Source organism: Plecotus auritus (assembly GCF_963455305.1).
Source record: "Plecotus auritus genome assembly, chromosome: 1".
In the NCBI taxonomy this organism is placed as follows: Eukaryota; Metazoa; Chordata; class Mammalia; order Chiroptera; family Vespertilionidae; genus Plecotus; species Plecotus auritus.
Window position 1 is genome coordinate 83566529 of NC_137770.1, and position 19660 is coordinate 83586188.

Below are 19660 nucleotides of genomic sequence, written 5' to 3' on the forward strand. Positions count from 1 at the left end.
CAAAATGCATTCTGGTGATGGTGAACAAGAGAAAAGGAGATTTCATTTTTGTCATTTGTATATTATTTACAATTAACTGTAATCTAGTTTTGAAGTATTAAGAATTGTGGTACCTAGATAAATTAGTAAAAGTAATCAAACACTATATGAACCTATTTTCTTTGCAATAGAAGTTAGCAAACCATTACGGTTTTTCCCATGATATGAGGCTGACAGATCTCTGTCTAATATTGACGTTTTTAGCACTAGAATTAAGCTAAACGGAGCCTGATAAAGGGACTGGGGGAGGGAGTGTGGTTAGAAGAGCTGAAAATTGTCTGGCCATGATGTAATAGACCCTTTCTACTTCTACTGCCATTGACTCAGAGACACACTGTGAGGAGGATATTCAAGGTCATTTTATCCATTCCCCAAGTAAGCCATACCCAGTTCACTTTATAGACTGTGTCCCTTTATACAAATTACTGTCCAAGAAGAGTCAGTGAAGTGCAGAGAAAGGAGCCCAGGGCTTCTGGTTTCAGTGTAGTTCTAGATTGGATTAGGTCCCAACTAGCAATGTGACACTGAACCACACATTGCCCCACTGTGTGCCCCATACTCTTCCAGTGTGAGGTGAAAAGGTTGAAGCTCTCAAAAATCTGTGCTCCTATACCACCCTAGAGTTTATATGATTCGAGGGTATGGATTCTTATGGCTAGTCCATAAACAAATTCCATAACCCAAAGGAAATAACCTTGTTAGTCAATAATCTAACTTAATATAGAAATAATAAACATATGCATAACATATGATATTTTTTGTCTTTAAACAACTCTATGGGGCAGGGGGCAGTATTCCTCTTTTACAGGAGAGGAAACTGAGGCTCAGAGAAATAATTATCCAAGATCTAACATGGTTGGTTTTTTTAAAAAAGATTAATAAGTGGCAGGGTCTAGATTCAAACCAGAGTCAGCTTCCTGATCTCAAGCCTTGCTCTTTCTACCACATTATGTCACAGACCCTATGCCAGGGCTTATTTAGAAATGAGAGATGATGCCAATCACAGTGAGTAAGGAAATACATGGAATTTATCTTTTGTATTCTTAGATATTGCCATCACTTAGAGTCGGAGCTTTGGAAAATCTTGACTTGAATGCCTCAAGTGTCCAAAGTATTCTCTTCCCATTTTAATGAAGAAACAAAAAGTTCAAGGACCACAGGGATCATTTACTCCAATGGAGAGAAGAGAGAGCAGAGCTGGCAGCAGCTACTCCCTTGCTCTGACTTCCCCTTTCCCTCACTATTTCTTGTATTTCTCCAGGTGGACCAGTCACCACTTTGACTGATCTGCAAGTGCCTGACTCATTTGTGTTATAGAAAAATGCAACAGTGAGGGCAGTTTGGACATTGCTAGATGATATAATTTTAGCCCCGAAAGGGAGATAAGGAAATGCCTATTCAGACCTCTTTATTTTTCTAATAAGAAAATTATGCCCTGGGGAGATTGGTTACATTGTCCAATATCATAAAGTCAGTGAGATAAGGCTAGGACTAAAACCTGGGGACCCTGTTCTTTGGTTCTCACAGCAGAGTGACTACTCTTTGGTGAACTAACCTTCCAGTAGACAGGAGCTGTGAGATATGTTCGAGAACAAGGGGGAAATAACAAATGGGTTTTGTTAGGGGAGTATTAAAAAGCGCTCTTGTTATTAGCAATGACCCATATGCTCCCCGGGCCTATGCCCCAGCTGTAGTATAAAAATGGAAGGAAAAGGAAATGGCCCATTTTGTCACAGCACAAACCACTGTGGGCAATACTGGAAACTTCAAAGTTTTCTTTGGGACAGGAACAAGACTATTTGTTAAAGCAAGTAAGTTCCATGAAATAACTTGGTTTGTATTAGAGTGAGGGGCATCTGTCTTTGCTGATTTTCCCCCCATGGTTTGTTTGCTATTTAAAGAAGATAAATGGCCCGTGATACTGCTGCATTAGATAGTATTCATGAGCATCAATCGTGCAGGAAACATGAACTGCACACTTAAAAAGCACGGGTGGATAAAACTGCCCGAAGTCCTGTCTAGGACTGAAACGCTGTAATGATATGAATGGCTCTTTCAACTGAATGGCTGTGACATTTTTATATAACTCACTCTAGACAAAGCAGGATCTCCTTTTGGATTCTGCCTTATTTCTTGTCACCTTCCTATGTTCTTGGGAAAAAAGAAGGTTAAATAGCTAAATTATATACCCCCTCCCACTTTGGTACATGCACAGAGACACAGGAACTCGCCCAGTAACTAACGTGTGTGTGACTTAAGAATGCCAGCTACAGGGTGCCATTCTGTAGAGAGATATTTCAGTGTGTGAATACAGGTTTTCAGACACTCATATTTGGAACTGGCACCCGACTTTTGATCATCCCACGTAAGTCAGATCTCCAGAAATGTGTAGCCCCATCTCCAATACTGGATTTATGTTTATATATATAGCATTTAGCATGGTCTGTAATAGGATATCATCATCATCATCATTACTACTACCACTATTTTGTTGTTATTGAACATTACAATGCTGCTAACTTGGAATATATATTTTCTGCGTTGTTATTTTTTTTACCCTTTAAGAAGAATCTATGTCAAGATAGCAGAAGAAGAATATTTGCGTTTACTTTGGAGTCTAGGATTTTCCTTGATCATTCCGTTTCCCCTCCTTGCTGAGGTTCATAGGAACCTCCTGATTCTCGGGGTTTTTACTGCCTCATGACCGTCTCTCTCAGAAACGCTTCCTCGGGTTTTCTCTGCCTAAGCTCTTAGATATTGCAGCTCCCGTTTACCAAAGTATACTTGGCTTTTAAGTTCTCCCAAAATGGGTTCCTTGTCCCAATAATTATGGAGAGTAAAAGTAAGTTCAGTTCATTAAATGATTATTGAGTATCATCAACAAGCTAGGGACCATGATTGGTTTTTTTAAAAGAAATAAGCAAAGAAAAGAAGACGCTAAGATAATGCCCCTGCTCTCAAGAACTTCCAGTCCTGTCAGACACTGTGACTGAGCTAAGGTGGGCGCTGTGTTTGGTCCTGCACGGGACCTGGGACCTGGCGGGGAGCCCTGCGGGCCGGAGGCGGGACAGCGTTGGCAGTGGATGGTCCCATTCCCGGGCAGAGAGCCAACACAGCCTGTGGATGTTTCAGGAAAAGGAGTGAAGTCTGTTCTATGCTAAGATGTTTTACTTTCTTGAGGACAGAAAGCCCCCTTTGTGTAGGAAGCACTGAATGAGTTGAGGACAGAAACAGGAGTGAGTGAGGCTGAGTCACCAGGCTGGACTGTGCTCACGCCGAGAGGACGCAGGTCCTCCGAGTCAGGCCCAGACACTGTGGCAGCACAGGGTGCTGGGAATGCTCTTTCTCCTACACCTTCTGGCAAAGTGGAGAATACGCTTTTGCCTGGGTGTCTTCTTATCCAGCCTGGCAGCTGAGGTGGGAAATGCCTGCCTGCTGCCTGAGTCTAGATTTACTCACACCTCCCAGCCCATGTAGGAGGCAGGTTTTCACCTCCCGGCCCATGTAGGAGGCAGGTTTTCACCTCCCGGCCCATGTAGGAGGCAGATTTTCGCAGTTTTGTGAAACTGTTTTACCTAGAGGATAAATAGCCGGGGGCTGTGTTTGTTGATAGCTGTGGTGAAGAAAATGGAAACCACCCGGTAGCTGGTGCTGTTACAGCTATCAGGGAGGCTCCTTCAGTCCCCCTCCTGCCCCTTACAGAGAAAACATTGGGGTCTGCCTTTCCAGGTTCCCAGGTTCCCAGCTTTCAGAGCTACGGGGAAGAGTGTGTGACCTCCACTAGAGGGTGCGGGAACCAGGACCTTTTTGTTATGCAGTTACCTAGAGTGTGACTATGGAAACAACAGAGTCACTTTTGGGAAAGGGACCCACATGGTGGTCACACCAAGTAAGTGAGCCCAGATTCTTCTGTAAAAATGACCCCCTCCACTGTTGTTCCTACCCCAGTGCTGGACTACTTTTTATTTCCATGGGAGGGGGCAGGATGTGTCATCCATTAATGCCACACCTCAGGTTCTCAGATGGTCATTGTCCCAAACCTTTACCCTCCCTTGTCTCGGCATCTCTACTGACCACACTCTCATCCTCTGTTCCCTGCTCTTCCCTGAGGCTGGGTTTCAAACTCAACAAAAGACCACATATGTGAGAGCTGGAAGGGACCTTGGGGAAGTCTTATTCATGTGGTAGAAGGAACCAGAGGCTCAGAGTCTAAGCATCTGTCCAAGGCCATGCTGGGCAGGCAGTTCGGGGCCATGTCAGGGTTCCAGCCCATCACCCCCACTCCTGAGCTTGGCAGAGCCACACAGCTCTCTACTCACACAGCCCTCTGCTCACACAGCCCTCTGCTCACACGGCCCTCGAGCCCAGCGAGCGGTCAGCTGAGGGCCGACAGCACACAGCGGTCAGAGACTGAGGGTAGAGTTTCCACCTCAGCCCAGGACCACCAACCAGCAGGCCATGACTTCTGTGAGCTTTACCTCGTGTCTCTGAAGTAGGAGTGTGATCTCGGTTTGCTCCCATCTTTCAAAAATGTTATGGAAATTGTTGTGACTTTTTTTCTGTCCTAGCCTTTCCTGAAAGCAGGGCCCTGTGTGAATGAAGGTCATTAGAAAGAAAGGAACCAAAGAGCTCTGGGTGCCTTGGCCTACTTCCAGGAGGTAAAGAGAGAAGGATGAACACACAGATCACAGGAAGGCCCTGAATCCTGCCTGGAGTCTGGCCAGGGACAGGGATAGGCAGGGACCAACCCCTGGGCCCCAGGAAGGAGGCTGCGAAGGGAAGCTTCAAAGAGCAAAGGAAGGGAAAGACAGAACAGGGGAGCTTCCAGAAAGGCGGTCAGAACCCGTCGGCACAATGTAATATCAAATCTCCTCTGCCTCTGTCCTTGGGGCACATTAGGAGCCCCTTATATCGGCCAACAGAGCTGCAGTCAGGCCCTTAGTGTTGCCCAAGCAGGCAGGTCGGTGGTGGTGGTGTGGGGGAGTTGCTGCCCCGCTTCTCTGTTTGCAGGAGTGTGTGTGTTTTCTCCTGGGAACTGGGGTGAGGAGCTGTCCAGTCCCTAATCCCAGGCTCCCATCACTGCTCTGAGGTGATGGCTCAGGGGCCTGAGGACGGCTGTGAGAGATTCCTGCATCTCAGGGAGCATCCGCCAGTATTTCCCTGGATTGTTGCCCTGACATCCCTGGGCAGTGGGTAGGAGGGGGTGACAGGAGACAGGTTTTATCAAAGGCTTTCCCTGCTGTGTGTATCAGGAGGAAACTACATACCTACATTTGGAAGAGGGACCAGCCTTGTTGTTCATCCATGTGAGTGTTATAGAAATGATCAGGGAAATGTTGTAGACAGAAATACATTTTGGAAGGATATCGCAATAATGAGAGTCTGGTCTGCTCATTGTTGAAGGAGTCCTTTGTTGTCTGGGAGTAATGTATCAGAGTGTCGGGTCTAATGGAGGGACTGAGGCTGTGTGGACTAGGGTTTTGCACGGTGCTTGCAGAGGACAAATGCCCACATTTTGAGAAAAGATATTTCATTCTCGGTTAGGTTGCTAAAGCAGAACTTTATCCCTGACAGCCAAGGATCTACCCTGCCCCTCAACCCTCTAACTGAGGCTCTCTCTCAGCACCTTCCCTTGGACCGATGAGCTATTTGTCCTCCATGAGAGCATCCCAGCCAGGGTGCTGAGGCACGCAGTGGTACCGGAGTTGGTGGTGGAGTGGGGACATTTCTCCTCTGGGTGCAAGAAGATGCTTCCCTTTCTCTCCGTGTAAAGTGTTGCTGGAATCATCCTCTTACTTGCTACTACTGACTGACTGAATGCCTGACATGTGCCAGTGACTACACTCTGTCCCTTGTGTAATTTTTCATTTGATGATCATGCCCATCCTAGTGTTAGGTAGCTGGTATTATTCCCATTTCACAGGTGAGGAAACAGATGTTTGGGGCAAATCACACAACTAGGAGTGACAGAGCCAGAGTTTAACTCAAATCTATTTTACTCCATTGCATTGTTAACCACGCCACTGCACTGCCACCACCATCCCTCCTGCGCTCTGTGAAGGAAGGCTCAGACCCAAAGGCCACCTTTTGGTCCTTGGTTGGCCCATCCTGAGACTTCTTTCCGTGGTGACCATGGCAGCCTTGGCACAGGACTCAGCATTTCTGAAGAGTAAAGTCATTGGACTGGGCAGGGAGGATGCAGGTACCGCAGGGAGGGAAGTAGAAACCTAGGGGGACTGTTTATGGAACCTAAAGTGACACAGAGAGAGAAATTTATCATCAAAACCATGGAGCAGGCTGTTCAAAAAGCTCTGTTGCCAAGAGTGAGGGCTGTAATGTGAGAGGGGGCCAGCCAGCCGCCCTGGGGGCAGAGGGCAGGTATTTGTACTGCCATGTACCAGGGTGCAAACACAGGAGGCCGAACACTCACTTTAGGGAGTGGAACAAGACTCCATGTGCTTCCAAGTAAGTGCCTGACCTTAGACTCACCAAAGACACAGAAAGTCCCTACTTTACTTTCTTATGTGATGAATCTGCACTTCCTGAGCTAATGTCTCATGTTTCTTTATGAGGCTTGGATGTTATGAAATTTGAATTCCCAGCCACTGGTTCAGTAGTGGTTTATATTCTAACAGTAGTAATTGCCAGTGGGAATTGGCCTTTTCATCAATGCAGAGTCAGACTCTTTTGCTGTTCTTAGGTTCCTCTGAGACAAAAGATCTTTATCAGAAAAGACGTTGTGACTGATTATGCCCAAAAATTTATTTTCGTTACCTTCTAGTTTTCATGAGAAGTGATAAACTAAACTTCCCAAAGACCCTGAGCAGTCGGCACACTCTTGCAAAACTGGGCATCTAGTCTAGAGACAGGGAAAGAACTTAATGTCAAAATAATGCAACCAAAGCAATAAAAAGTTTAAGAAATGAAATCATAACAATTTAAAAGAGAAATGAAATAGTCCTTATAAAAGAAGATAGAGAGCAAGACTGCATCAAGATACAATTAAATATTTAGAGGGCCTTCTTATTCAATGTATTTACTAAGCAACTATTATAGTCTAAGCACTATGCTCCATGCGAGAAAGGGAGGGAGGAAGGACCATGCAGACCTCTGCCTCTCGGGATTTCACAGGGGGTAAACTCTGCATGGAGACAGTTGCGCCATCATCACAATGTTGCAGTGGAGACACATACAAGACACAATGGGAGCAGAAAGGAAGGTGGTGGACCTCCTAGCCTAGCTGCCTGGTACCTATATCCATCCTGCATGGCCCCGTAAACCCCGTGGCCAGCACCCTCCCTCCTTCACCCTTACACCTCCTCAGCCTAGCATAGGTGTCACTGAACAAATGATTGTTGGAAAAATGCCTTCTGGTGAGGGAAGTCAGGGAAGGCTTGAGTGGAGGTGTAGTGACTGTTTAGAATCTATTGACTTAGACTAGTGGTCGGCAAACTCATTAGTCAACAGAGCCAAATATCAACAGTACAACTATTGAAATTTCTTTTGAGAGCCAAATTTTTTAAACTTAAACTTTTTCTAATGCCACTTCTTCAAAATAGACTCGCCCAGGCTGTGGTATTTTGTGGAAGAGTCACACTCAAGGGGCCAAAGAGCCGCATGTGGCTCGCGAGCCGCAGTTTGCCGACCACTGGCTTAGAGCAGTAGCAAATATTCTCCAATGGATATATTAGACTTCAAAACAAGGAAATTACAGAATCCATCCAAATGCTCACAGTATGGGGAAGGAGATACCATCTCTCCAGGGGAACTTCCTCCCTGTTTATCTGTTCATTTGTTGTTTTATCAAGCCCTCTTCCCTGTCGTGGGGCAGTGCAGGCTGCATTTAGAAAGCCTGGAACCCATCATAGTTCTCAAGATCCAGAGTTCAGAGGCATAACTACAATACCTATGATAGGGAAGCAGCGCAAATGGGTTTGAGCAGCAAAGGGAGAGAGGCCTAATGATAACTACATGAAGTCTACACCACTTGAGAAACCCCCCCCCCCCCCAGGGAATGTTTCCATTAGGACAAGACTCTTTTTTGAAGTACACAGCTCCAAGGTGTGTGGGAAGGTGTGTGGAAGGAAGACTGATAAATTCACATGTGGGAAAGGCTTCAAAGTTGCCATTGTCATTGTTCCTAGTAGGTCAGCCCTGCAAATATTGGGGCGCTTTGGGTCCTGCAGGTGGACTGCGTCTGTATCTCCCCTCAAGCTGTGGCAGGAGAACTTGCTATACAATGGATACCGTGTCCAGCCATTGCCCTAGAATGAAGTTGTTTCATAATGATTAGAAAGAAATAATCTGCATCCATGAGGCTGTGTCCACAGGACTAGGTAAAACAAACAGATTGAGAACACAGAAAACTTAAGGATAAAATTAGGCTAAAATTTAGGATGGAATTTTACATACTTGGAACTAGAGAAAGGACTTCCAAGGATCATATATTTAAAGGTGCATGTGTTCTACAGGTGTTGATGAGTGGTGTTTTGGTGTGTGTTTTTTGTTTGTTTGTTTTTTAAGATTATTGGATCAAATAGGTTTGAGAAGCTCTGGATTTCTTTACCAGCAGGACTTCTCAGAGCCTTTGAAGTGATAATATACATTGTCAGTCTTTAAGACTGAAATATAGTATACATCATTTTCCAAACTTATTTGGGCTTAGAAACGTTTTTATAGGGAAATTTAGAAGGACTGGAGTTCTATAACTCCTCACTGAAAAGTACTTGTCTAAACCACTCTCAAACTTTGGAGACTTTTATTCTCCACATGGATATCAACCTGAATCTTAGAAACCTCCAGAGAAAGAGTTCTCGAGCCCCCTATGTAACTTACTCCAGATTTTCACAACCTTCACAGTTAAGAAGTCCTCCTGTGCAGTTATGTAAATATTCCCATGGCAATTTTAACCTGTCTTTCTCTGCCCTCCGGGAACCACTTTCTAAAAGGGGTGTCCTTCATAGGCCTCCATTCCATGATTAAGCCCTACCCATCTTTTCCATTGTTATAAAGCTTCCCTCAAGATTCATTTCCAAAATTAATCCCTGGTTCTTCTCCAGGCTCTTCCAATTCAGCTGTGGGACCCAGAATGGGCATCTACCCTCCAGAAGGCCAGACCAGCTCAAGCCGGCTTTGAGGGAAAGGTCCGTGGGGTGGTTACAAAGAAAGCTGAGGAATTAGGACTCAGTGAGCCAGACTTCTCTCGTATGTCAGAGATAGGGGGATTTGGAGGAGTCTGTAACACAGGGACAGGAGGCGTTGCTGTCCAGGAAGGCTGACCCTGCCTGGTTAGAGTTCTTGTAAAGCACCCTCCTATTGTGTGGCATCTGGTGGCTACGGTAACCTGATCTTTGGAGCCGGGACCAGGCTGGCTGTACACCCAAGTGAGTAAGACCATGCAAATGACCAGGGTAAAAGTAACTGATGACTTATCTATGAGAAAACAGGCAATGATTTATGGCAAAGTCAGGGATAAATGGAACATTTGTTTTCCATTTCTATAAGCTCTCGGTGACTTAAAATGTACCCCTTTCTCATATTCAAGACAGAAGTGCCAAGAGCCAGCAGAGTAAATAAAAATCTGAGCGGAATAATTCATGAAAACTTAAAAGGAGTTCCAGATACCTGGTGCTATCAAGCAAAGCCTATAACATCCGCACCAGATAATCTGAACATTCAGGAAATCAGCTAAGTGTCCTTGGGGGGAAAGAGATGATTAATGGCAAACACAAATTCTCTCGTATTGCAGCAGGTAGCTGAATTCCCTGGTTTGGCTAATGAGCAGAATCTTCCTCTCTGGAGTTTAAGTAGAGTTTTGAACCTCTCTCAGGATAAAGGTTGACTCCAACCCCTATTTGAACAGCAGTTACACCTTGTGAAATAACAAGGCGCGGAGGCAAGATGGTAGGGGCTTATAGCACAGCTTGGGAGGCTGGCAGATCTGGGGAAAATTCTGTCTCTACTCTGTCTAGCTAATAGTCTCCACTTTCTCAAAAGCACTATGACAATAACCACATCATAATAATATGAGACAACACCCAGTACATAGCAAGTAATCAACAAATGACAGCTTTTCTAAATTGATATTATCATCAAGGTATTGCTGTATTAAAGCTTACATTATTACAAAAGGAAAGGAGAGCAGCTTCCCTGGGAAATAGGAAGTCTAAGAAATAAAGACCCAGGGAGACTTTTAGGATGGTGCTCTCAGATCCTGGTGGGTTCCAACAGATTAACATCAGGAAGGTTATTGCAAAGTCCTTACTTGTAGTGGAAAAATACTGGTGCTAACAAGCTCATCTTTGGAGCAGGGACCAGAGTGAGTGTCCAGCCAAGTAAGTAGAGTGGGGCAAGGGTGGACATTGACTTCTAATTCATTTTTTTCTAAGATGCTGAGTTGAGCCCAGGTATTTTCTTCAGTAAGATCCCAAATGGTTCTTTCCACTCATCCCTCAAATATCCTCCCATCTACCCCTCAATGCCCCAGAAACATCCTTAGTCTAGGACCTAAAGAATCATGAAGCAGTGATGGGCAAATAGTCCTGGGCCATCCACGAGAAGATCCAAGATACTGCTCCCCTGAGCAGGGGGATCTGCTCTACTAAATTATTGGTTTATTAAAATCACAACCTCCAACCCAGAGCACTACAGCAAGATGGGACAGGAGGGAAAGGATTGAACACACCAGAGACAAAATCTCAACACAAAAGAGCAGAAGATCTAACTCTAAAGAGTGTGATTCTCTAGTCCTTACAGAAAATCAGTGCTTTTCCTATTGAAGTAGGAGGTAGGGCCAGTGAGTTTCTGTGATGGTGTCAACTGCAGTGTGAATCTGGAGGAATGACTGGTAAACTCACATTTGGGAAAGGAACCCAAGTGTCCATAATATCTGGTGAGTCATCCCAGATGGCACCACTTGCCACCCCGTGGGCCAGTGCCACTAATCCTTGCCCTTGGGATCTTGGTGATGACTATGGTGAAGCCAACTGTGGGTGTTCTGATTGTCCTACAGAGGCCTTTGTGAAGGGAGAAGTCATCATTTTCAATCTTTAAAGTCTGTGTTTCTCTTGGTCGAACACATTAAAATTGAACTCTAATTGTCCAATGGTTATTTTGAAATGCCTTCAATATGTCCATCACTCTATTAAATATTAGACTGAGTATAGAGACATCTTTGATAGATTTCTGACCTGTCCCCAAATAGGATAAAAAGTAGCAAAAGGGACAGAACTATTGTAAATTCAGCAACCTGAAGATTATTTTAGTATTGACCAATTGATGATGTCAATAGGCACATTAGAGATTCAGAGGAATAGGGTCTTGGCCGGAAAGTTGGCCTAGATGGAGATGGCTTTATGCAGTAGAAAAAGGTTTCTTGAGCCTGAAAGATAAATAAGATCTGTATGAACAAAGAAAGGAGAGAGAGTGGGTTCCAGGCACAAAGAACAAAAAGAAAGAAGTCATGATCTTAAGAATAAACAAGGCATATGCATTTGTGCATAAGTAAATACATCTGATAATAAGGTTAGATGGAGAGAAAGGCAAAAATGTCTTCTTAGGCAATGAAGAAAATGAATGTGGTAGCCTTCAAGAGAATACAGTCAAGGCCATGGCCAGTCACTGGGAAATGGAATCCAATTTAGAAATGCAGACCAGATATGAAGGTGAAGGACCAGCTCTTTCCATGGATAGCTCAGTGGGCTGGAAGAGGGGTTAGTTACCCCATTCCTCGGAGGAGGAGAAACTAAGGGTTTCTGTAATGGAAATAATGGAAGTGGTATGATAGTGTTGCCTCCCAGTTGCAATATGGCAAAGGCACCAGAGTTTCTGTCATTCCCAGTAAGTCTTCCCAGGAAGTGTTACCGCTTCCTAATGCTCACCAGAGCCTCGGCAGGATTCAGTCAGTTTCTCTTACTCACATTTCTGGGTTCCTAGAGTCTAACTGCAAAGCACAGATTTAGTGGTAAGGGAGCTTTCAATCACTGCTGTGGCCTTAGGGACCTAAAGCACAGAGCATTGGGACACATGCTTTTGTGGTTAGTTTTTAATTCAAATGTAAGGTTAGGATCTAGAATAGCTGAACTTCCACGTTGAAAAGTTGATCCAGTCTTGCTAGAGCTACCTTTGGAGATACCGTCTATGGTAGGACATGTTTATCTTGCTAGGGTGGAACAAGATGCTTCTCTCCCAGAGCCCCTAAAGCCCTTAAAATTAAAAGTGACTTTTTTCTTGTTTTCAGATAAAAATATTAAGGTTGCGCCAGAGGTACCTGGGCGTAAAAGAAAACTGGGGCTTTAAAAAATCAAGTTTAGGGATGAGTACCCAGCTTCTTTAACCAAAAAGCCTAATAAGCAGAAATTTTGCAAACCTGATGGTCAATAGCCCATGTATTTATTCAACAATTGTTTCTTGAGCACCTCGTAGGTGGTAGATACCAGGGATGGGGCAGTAAACCAGAGACTGGCCTGTGCTGTCACGGAGCTGACATCCCAGGGAGCCAATACTCTTATAGGGCATATAAAGGGCTTGAGAGAGGAAATTCAAGATTTGGAAGATTATGGCAGACCCTGAATGTCATGCCAAGAAGTTTGGCCATTATTCAACAGGCAGTAGGGAGTCCCTGGATTATTTAGAAGAGAAAGTTCTAGGCAAGTACTTTGGAGAATGAGCTCAAAGAAGAAATTGAGAAGGGAGACATGGGGAGAGGATGAGCAAGAGAGGAGATCAGAGGTAGGGAAGATGAACAGGAGAAACAACAGCAAAAATGCGGATAGGGAAGCCCAAAGGGTATTAACTGGTAAAAACAGGATGTGCAAAAAGCTAAAAATCACCTCAATTAGTCTGACTGCATTTATTGCTATTTTATTTTGATCTCTCATCGGCAAAGCTGAGCAATTGGTCTGCCCCTGGTAGTCACCCCTCACAAACTTAAGGATGGCTTTTAAGTCTCACACTCAATCCCTACTGTCTTTCCTCAAAGCCTCGTGATCCATGGCATTGCTCTCTCCAATGATGCTTTCCAATAGGACTTTCTGTGATGGTGGAAATGTTCTATCAGTCTGCCCCATCCAATACAGCAGCCACCTCATAAAATGAGGTTTTAATTTTTAATTGAAATTTTAAGTTTATTTCATTTTAGTTAACTTTCATTTAAATAGCCACACATAGCTAAAAACTATCAATCATATTGGACAGCATGGTCTTGACCTTCTCCAGCCTGATAGCCATTGGCTCGAAGACTTAAGTAAGTTTTTAACCAGGACTCAAAGTTGGGCATCTGGCCCCCACAGCCATCCTGCTCCCCCTCAGGCCAAACTGCATCTGGTGGCAACTTGACCTCTGCCTTCTTTTTGAGACCACATTCTCTCAGCATCTCCACACCCTTCCATGCTCCCCTTCCCAGTCACGCCCACGACTCCCACTGATGACTAAAAAATCCTTTGGGGTGTGTTGATACTGCTAATGACTTCCCATCTCTCCCCTCCCAGTAAAAAGTTTATGTCATAGGGCCTTAACCCACGGTTATGCCAGGTCCCACAGTATGTGGAGATTGGAGGGAAGCTGGCAGAATCCTTCAGGTTCCAAAGCTTTGGATGTCCCTTACATGTGACCATGGACCCAGTATGCTCTGCTGCTTCAGGGCTCGCCCCACCCACAGGCAGTTCTGCCTTGACTCAGCATCCCAAGACCATGCCAAGGGCTGATTTCCCATTTCAGGTCCAGTTGGATGTCTGCATTGCCAAGGCCACCCTGGCTGGCTCAGCAAGTGGGGTGCAGCACTAGTCTGAGAAGCCTTGTATGCATGGTGAGGAACTGTGGGAGCAGAGAACCACAGGGGCAGGAAGCTGTAGTCCCAACCCTGCTGTAATCTCTCTGGGTGGCCCCAATGTGTTAATCCTCTGCTACTTCCTCTAAAGGCAGGAGGTCTGAAAGAACAAATAATGAGAATTACACTAAAACACTGAACCGTACAGAAATACTGAAAAATTATTCTCATCACTGAGGAAAAGCCTTCAGCAACTCCTGCTTCCTGGGGGTGAAGAGTAGAAACTCTGCATTGCTTGGTAGCACATTGTGGTAACAATATCCTGGTAGTATCAGTAGCTACAACTACTTACATCTGTTCAATACTTTACAGTTTATTAAATATAATTTTATATGGAGAAACTCTTATTAGTTTCTCAGAAAAGCCTACTTAGGAAGGTGAACGAGGTAACATCTTCATTTTACAGATGAAACTCCTGAGATTTAAGGGATGGTATGACTTGCTCAAGCTTGTATCTAGTAAATGGTAAAGCCAGGGCTTAAACAGAAGTGTTTGATTTATAATCCAGAACTTCTATAGATGTGAGAAATCTCCTACTACTGTGACCCACCTTCTAATTTAATCCCAGCCTATTGTAAATTTCTAGATCCTACCAATGCCCAGCATAAGTGTGGGAGACCAAGCTAGATTCCAAGATGTATGGTTTTCATTGCTGGGATTTCTCTGTGCTCACTTGTCCTGCCAGGGTTGTGTTCTCTACCAGGCCTGCTGAGCATTTGAAGAAGTTCCTATTGAGTAGAAGAGTTAGTGGGCCTTCATTTCTGGTTTCCTAGAATGGCAGGCAGGACCTGGCAGAGGGCATTCACTGAGAACCTGGCCTCTTGGCCAGGACTCATGGCTTGTACCTGTGTCTGAGTCCCAGTCTGTTGCAAACAGATGGTTTCTAGAATGTTCTTTTCCATCCAAAGCTTGAAAATGTGAACTGCCAGGCCCAATGAGCCCTGCTCTTGACCATCACTGGCATCTGGACTCGGGCCTCGGTTGGGGCAAGGAGAGAAACGAGCATCTCCTAACCCAGTTCCTTTTGGCCCACAGATATCAAAAACCCTGATCCCGCCGTGTACCAGCTGAGAGGCCCTAAATCCAGCAACACTTCCGTCTGCCTATTCACCGACTTTGATTCTAAAATCAATGTATCACAAGACCCAACGTCCACCGCGTTCAGCTCTAACAGCATGGCACTGGACATGAGGGCCGTGGGTCCCAAGAGCAACGGGGTTCTGCGCTGGAGTGCCAGCCCTGGTTTCTTGTGTGAAGACGCCTTCAACGAGACATTCTACTCCAGCTCAGGTGAGTACAGCCTCCATGCCTGTGCAAGCAGAGTTTTCACCCTGAGCCTGGCTAGGCTGGGACTGTCTCAGGCAGATGGTATCTAAATGCTGCTGTGATTAATGGCCTCAGCTTCATCAATTGTCAGCAAAGCCCCCTTGTTACTGAGCACCAGTGAGGCCCATCCCGGCAGGCCACAGAATGTCCTGGGCAAAAAGAGAAGGGGAGAAGATGGCAGGAGAGGGCACCGGCTCTCGGTCTCACTCACTCTGAGTTCCCACCTCCCTGCCTCTCCTTGAGCTGTTTGCCCCTTACCACTCTTCCAGGCCCCATTCTAATGCCCTTCTCCAAGTTCCCTCTTGTTTCTTTTTCTCTGCCAGCACCTGACCTCACTCAGTCAGTCATTCAACAACCACTGACTGTGCATACATGGAATGCCAGGCACCGGAGTGGAGTAGTAAAAAAGCCCAGTGAGGGGTTTTGAGGGAAACCATCCATCAGCAAGGAGAAATCTATATAGCTTTAGATTATAGTATATGCTTTAATTTGGAGTTGAGGAAACAGCCACCTTAGGGACAAAAGTCAGGAAAGGGCTCTCTGGGGAAATTTATTTGAGCTGAGATATAAAGGATAAAACGCTGTGCCAAGGGCAGAGAAAGGACCCTGTGGAGGCTTGAGGCAGGAGCTGAGTGAGAGAGAAGAGCAGTAGGAAATGAGAGGGAAGAAGTAGGCAAGGCCAGATCAGAGGGCCTCTCGGATCACGAGAAGGCAGATACTATTCTAATTACCGTGAGAAGCTATGGTCTGGCTTTAAGCAGGGAAATGACATTTGGTTTACTTGTTAAAAGAGCACTTTGACTGCTGGTGGGAATTAGATTGCAGGAGCAAGAGTGGAAGCAGAAAGGAAGCTAATGCAGCAGAGAGATGAGGGAGGTCGGGACAGGGTCCCCTAGTTGGGACTCAAAGGTAGAACCATGCAGAGATGAGGAGGAAAAGAGGGTATCAAGGAAGGTGGCGGCTGGATTTTATGCCTGAGCAGCTGAGCCAATGACAGTGTCATTTACTGAGACAGAGAAAACAAAGGAAGAAATTTGGGGTACAGGGATGGACCACATTACAGCATATCTACACCCCTATGGCACTTGTCACTGTGTGTATCTTATTGCCTCTATCGGACTCCAGCCTGGAAGCTGCCCAAGGGCAGGGTCTGTGTCTCATGGTTCCTGTGGCCTTGTGTCATGTAACATGAACTTTGCACAATCAGTGTTTGTTAAGTGAGTGAAGTGGTGCCCAGAAGCCAGGGTGTTGGTGCAGGAGCTCTCCCAGCAGGTGCCCACATGTGACAAGTTCCTCCAGATCTCTCCACAAGGAAATATGGAAAAGGCTACAGACACTCACTTGTCCTACTCCTAGGAGGTCTGGAGTGGGAGAGTCGGCACACTCTGGACTCTAAGAAAATTTATTTCTTTTCTCTCTCTCTCCTTTTAGAAATTCCCTGTGATGCCACGTTGATAGAGAAAAGCTTTGAAACAGGTAAGAGAGGGGTCTGTCCTCTCTTTGCATGGCTTTGCACGGGATTGGGGAGCAGTGAGACCACAGTAACCCTGCCTGGGTAGGGGAGGTGGGAGGGAACTTGTGGATCTAGGAGTGACATCATGAGGAACAGGAAGAGCAGTTCAAGCCCTCCCCAGAGCAGCCCGGGTCTTTCTGGATCCCCAGGTTCCTCTCATCATGACTCATTTTCTTTCCCGTTCTGAGAAATTGGAGGATGAGTCTCTAGTTTTACTCAACCAATGACTCACTTCTATGCTTCTGTATGCCTTTCAATCACTCCACTGGCAGGAAAGCCAACAAGAGCTTCTGGGTGGCCCAGCTGTGAAATTTCTGATGAGCTTATAGCCCTAAACTAACCAGGTCACCCTGAGGGCAGCTGCCTTCCATGCCAGGGGGTTTTGCCTTCTTTCAAGAAAAGCAGCAGAACTCAAGTAGATGGTGATCTTCTCTCTCAAGGACCCCATCACTCCTCCCCACCTACCCTGGGCCCATATTCTTCCACTTGAGCTGTTTTTATGAGTCATCTGCTTGTGGCTCAACCACTGGGTTCTCACTTAGGGGCCCAGACCCAAGGGATTGCAGTGAGTTCTGAGCACCCACCTCCTCCCCATCCCCTGTGGGGCTCAGAAATAAAATAAGGACTAAGTGCAGTTGCTGTTTCCCTTCTGAAATGAAATACTATTAATCCCGAGAAATGTACAAAACTTTAGGAGGGGATGTGCACAGAAGCTCAAAGGAGAGGTGGATCCAGGTGCTGAAAGCCACCCCACTGTGCCTTCGGGAAAGCCATTGGTATGCCATAGGGTGCTGTGCAGACTTCAGGTGTACATGCTTATAAACCACTGTGGCCTCTTGATTTTGCAGATATGAACCTAAACTTCCAAAACCTGTCAGTGATCGGGCTCCGCATCCTACTCCTGAAAGTGGCCGGCTTTAACCTGTTCATGACGCTGCGGCTGTGGTCCAGCTGAGGTGAGCGGGCATCTCAGCCAGTCGGTGGGGCTGAGGGTCTTGGGGTGGGTCCCCAAGCTCTGAAAGCAAACCTGTCCTCAGGATCTTCTTTTTAAGTGCTAAGTCTGGGCCCACCAAACTCCTCCATTTTTCTTCTGTTACGAGTTCCTCTTGTTAATAACCATGGCCTAAGACATTTGTGTAACACAATACATTCCTCAGATGACAATAGTCACCTCAGTTGAGTCATGTCTCACAAAGTATGAGCAGTGGCTATTATCCTTATTTTGGAAAGAAAGAAACTGGGGCCAAGTAATATCAAGAGCCACACACTAATGAGTGGGAAAAAAAATAGAGAAATTCAGGACCCCAACACGCATTTATAGTTCTACTGTACCTTCCATCATGCCTTCTATCACATCCCTTTCACTGCAAAACCTGATGGGGCTCCCAATTCCTTTCCTCATGTTCTGTGCCTCCAATATAATGAGAAGAAATTACACTCTTACTATTATACTAGAGGCCCAGTGCACAAAATTTGTGCGGGGGAGGAGGTCCCCTCAACCCAGCCTGCACCCTCTCCAATCCGGGACCCTTTGGGGATCAACCTAAACAGGCAGTCAGACATCCCTCTTATAATCCGGGACTGCTGGCTCCTAACCACTCACCTGCCTGCCTGCCTGATCACCCCTAACCATCTCTGCCTGCCAGCCTGATTGCCCCTAACTGTCTCTGCCTGCTGGCTGGATCACCCCCTAACTACTCCCCTGCCTGCCTGATCACCACTAACTGCTCCCCTGCCAGCTTGATCACCCCTAACTGCCCTCCCCTGCTGGCCTGATCACCCCTAACTGCTCTCCACTGCCACCTGTTCACCCCTAACTGCTCTCCCCTGCCAGCCTGATCACCCCTAATTGCCTCTGCCTCAGCCCCCGCCACCATGGCTTTGTCCGGAAGGACGTCCAGAAGATGTCCAGTCTAATTAGCATATTACCCTTATAATAGTATAGATTATACCCTAATCCTGGCAGGAGTCTCCATATCCTTTTCCCCCAGTGTCCCTGATCATCCTACTGACCAGTGCATCCCATCCTACCACCATCAAAAACAACTCCAGGGTCCATTTGCTCCTAGAACTCTACAAATGGAGGCATCTCCATCACATCCCCAGCTGTCCAGGGTCTGTCTCCTCAGTGTCCAGACTGACTTTTGTTCTTCCTCATTCAAGGTCAGCAAGAATGTGAGAGCCCAATGCTCCTCGCTGCTCGCTCCTCACCGCCCTTCTCTCCCTCAAGCAGAGACATGCTCTCAGCCTCCATGAAGGAGAAGGCTTCTTCCACCTCTCAGACCCCACTGACAATGCCACCAACTGGATTCTACCAGATATTTGCAATCAAGATGTTGAAGAGCTGCCAAACGCTGCTACCACTCCTTCTGTCCCCCCACTGCTGCCTGTCACTGCCCCATGTTCCCAGCAAAGGCAGGGGCTACTGCAGCCTCTCCTGGCTGTGGCCCCCCTACCCCTGCCAGAGACTGCTTCTGATGCCCCAGTGGGTGGTGGATCACCAGGGGGTTCTCTCAGGTTCTAGCTCCTGGAGAATGTTGTGAGGAGCTTATATTTTTTTTTTTTAAATAGTGTTCATAAAGAAATACATATCACCCTTTTCCCCAAGATGTGGGGGAAATTATCTCATTATCTAGGCCTTGCTGTGTTGTGTATCTGAGCCACGTTGTATATTCTGCTGCCCTGGCTTCATTAAAATTGATTTGAAAGAGCGAAGACCGTCTCCTGTTTGACTGGGTTTGGTCAGGGTCACTTTCAGCTCACTGTTGATCACTAGCTGAGCAGAAGGAAACCAACACATTTGTCTATGATGACATCCCAGGAGCCTAACTCAACAAGCTGCATAAGTCAACCTCTTCTTGGAATAACCTCTAAAAAATTCCACTTAGAAGGCTGTGTTGGGGGCAAGGCAAACCCACTTAAAAGCTTGGGTCCCTATTCTTCCGTTTTTATGCCAC

At 46.0% G+C, this 19660-nt stretch overlaps 1 gene segment (V, D, J or C); it reads left to right on the plus strand.

Moving 5' to 3' along the window:
* Window positions 1–19416, plus strand: part of LOC308251095 (T-cell receptor alpha chain constant-like) — a 49659-nt gene extending 30243 nt beyond the window's left edge. The window contains exons 2-5 of the C gene segment in view: window positions 14900–15154; window positions 16622–16666; window positions 17552–17659; window positions 18867–19416.
* The last annotated feature ends 244 nt before the right edge of the window (window positions 19417–19660 follow it).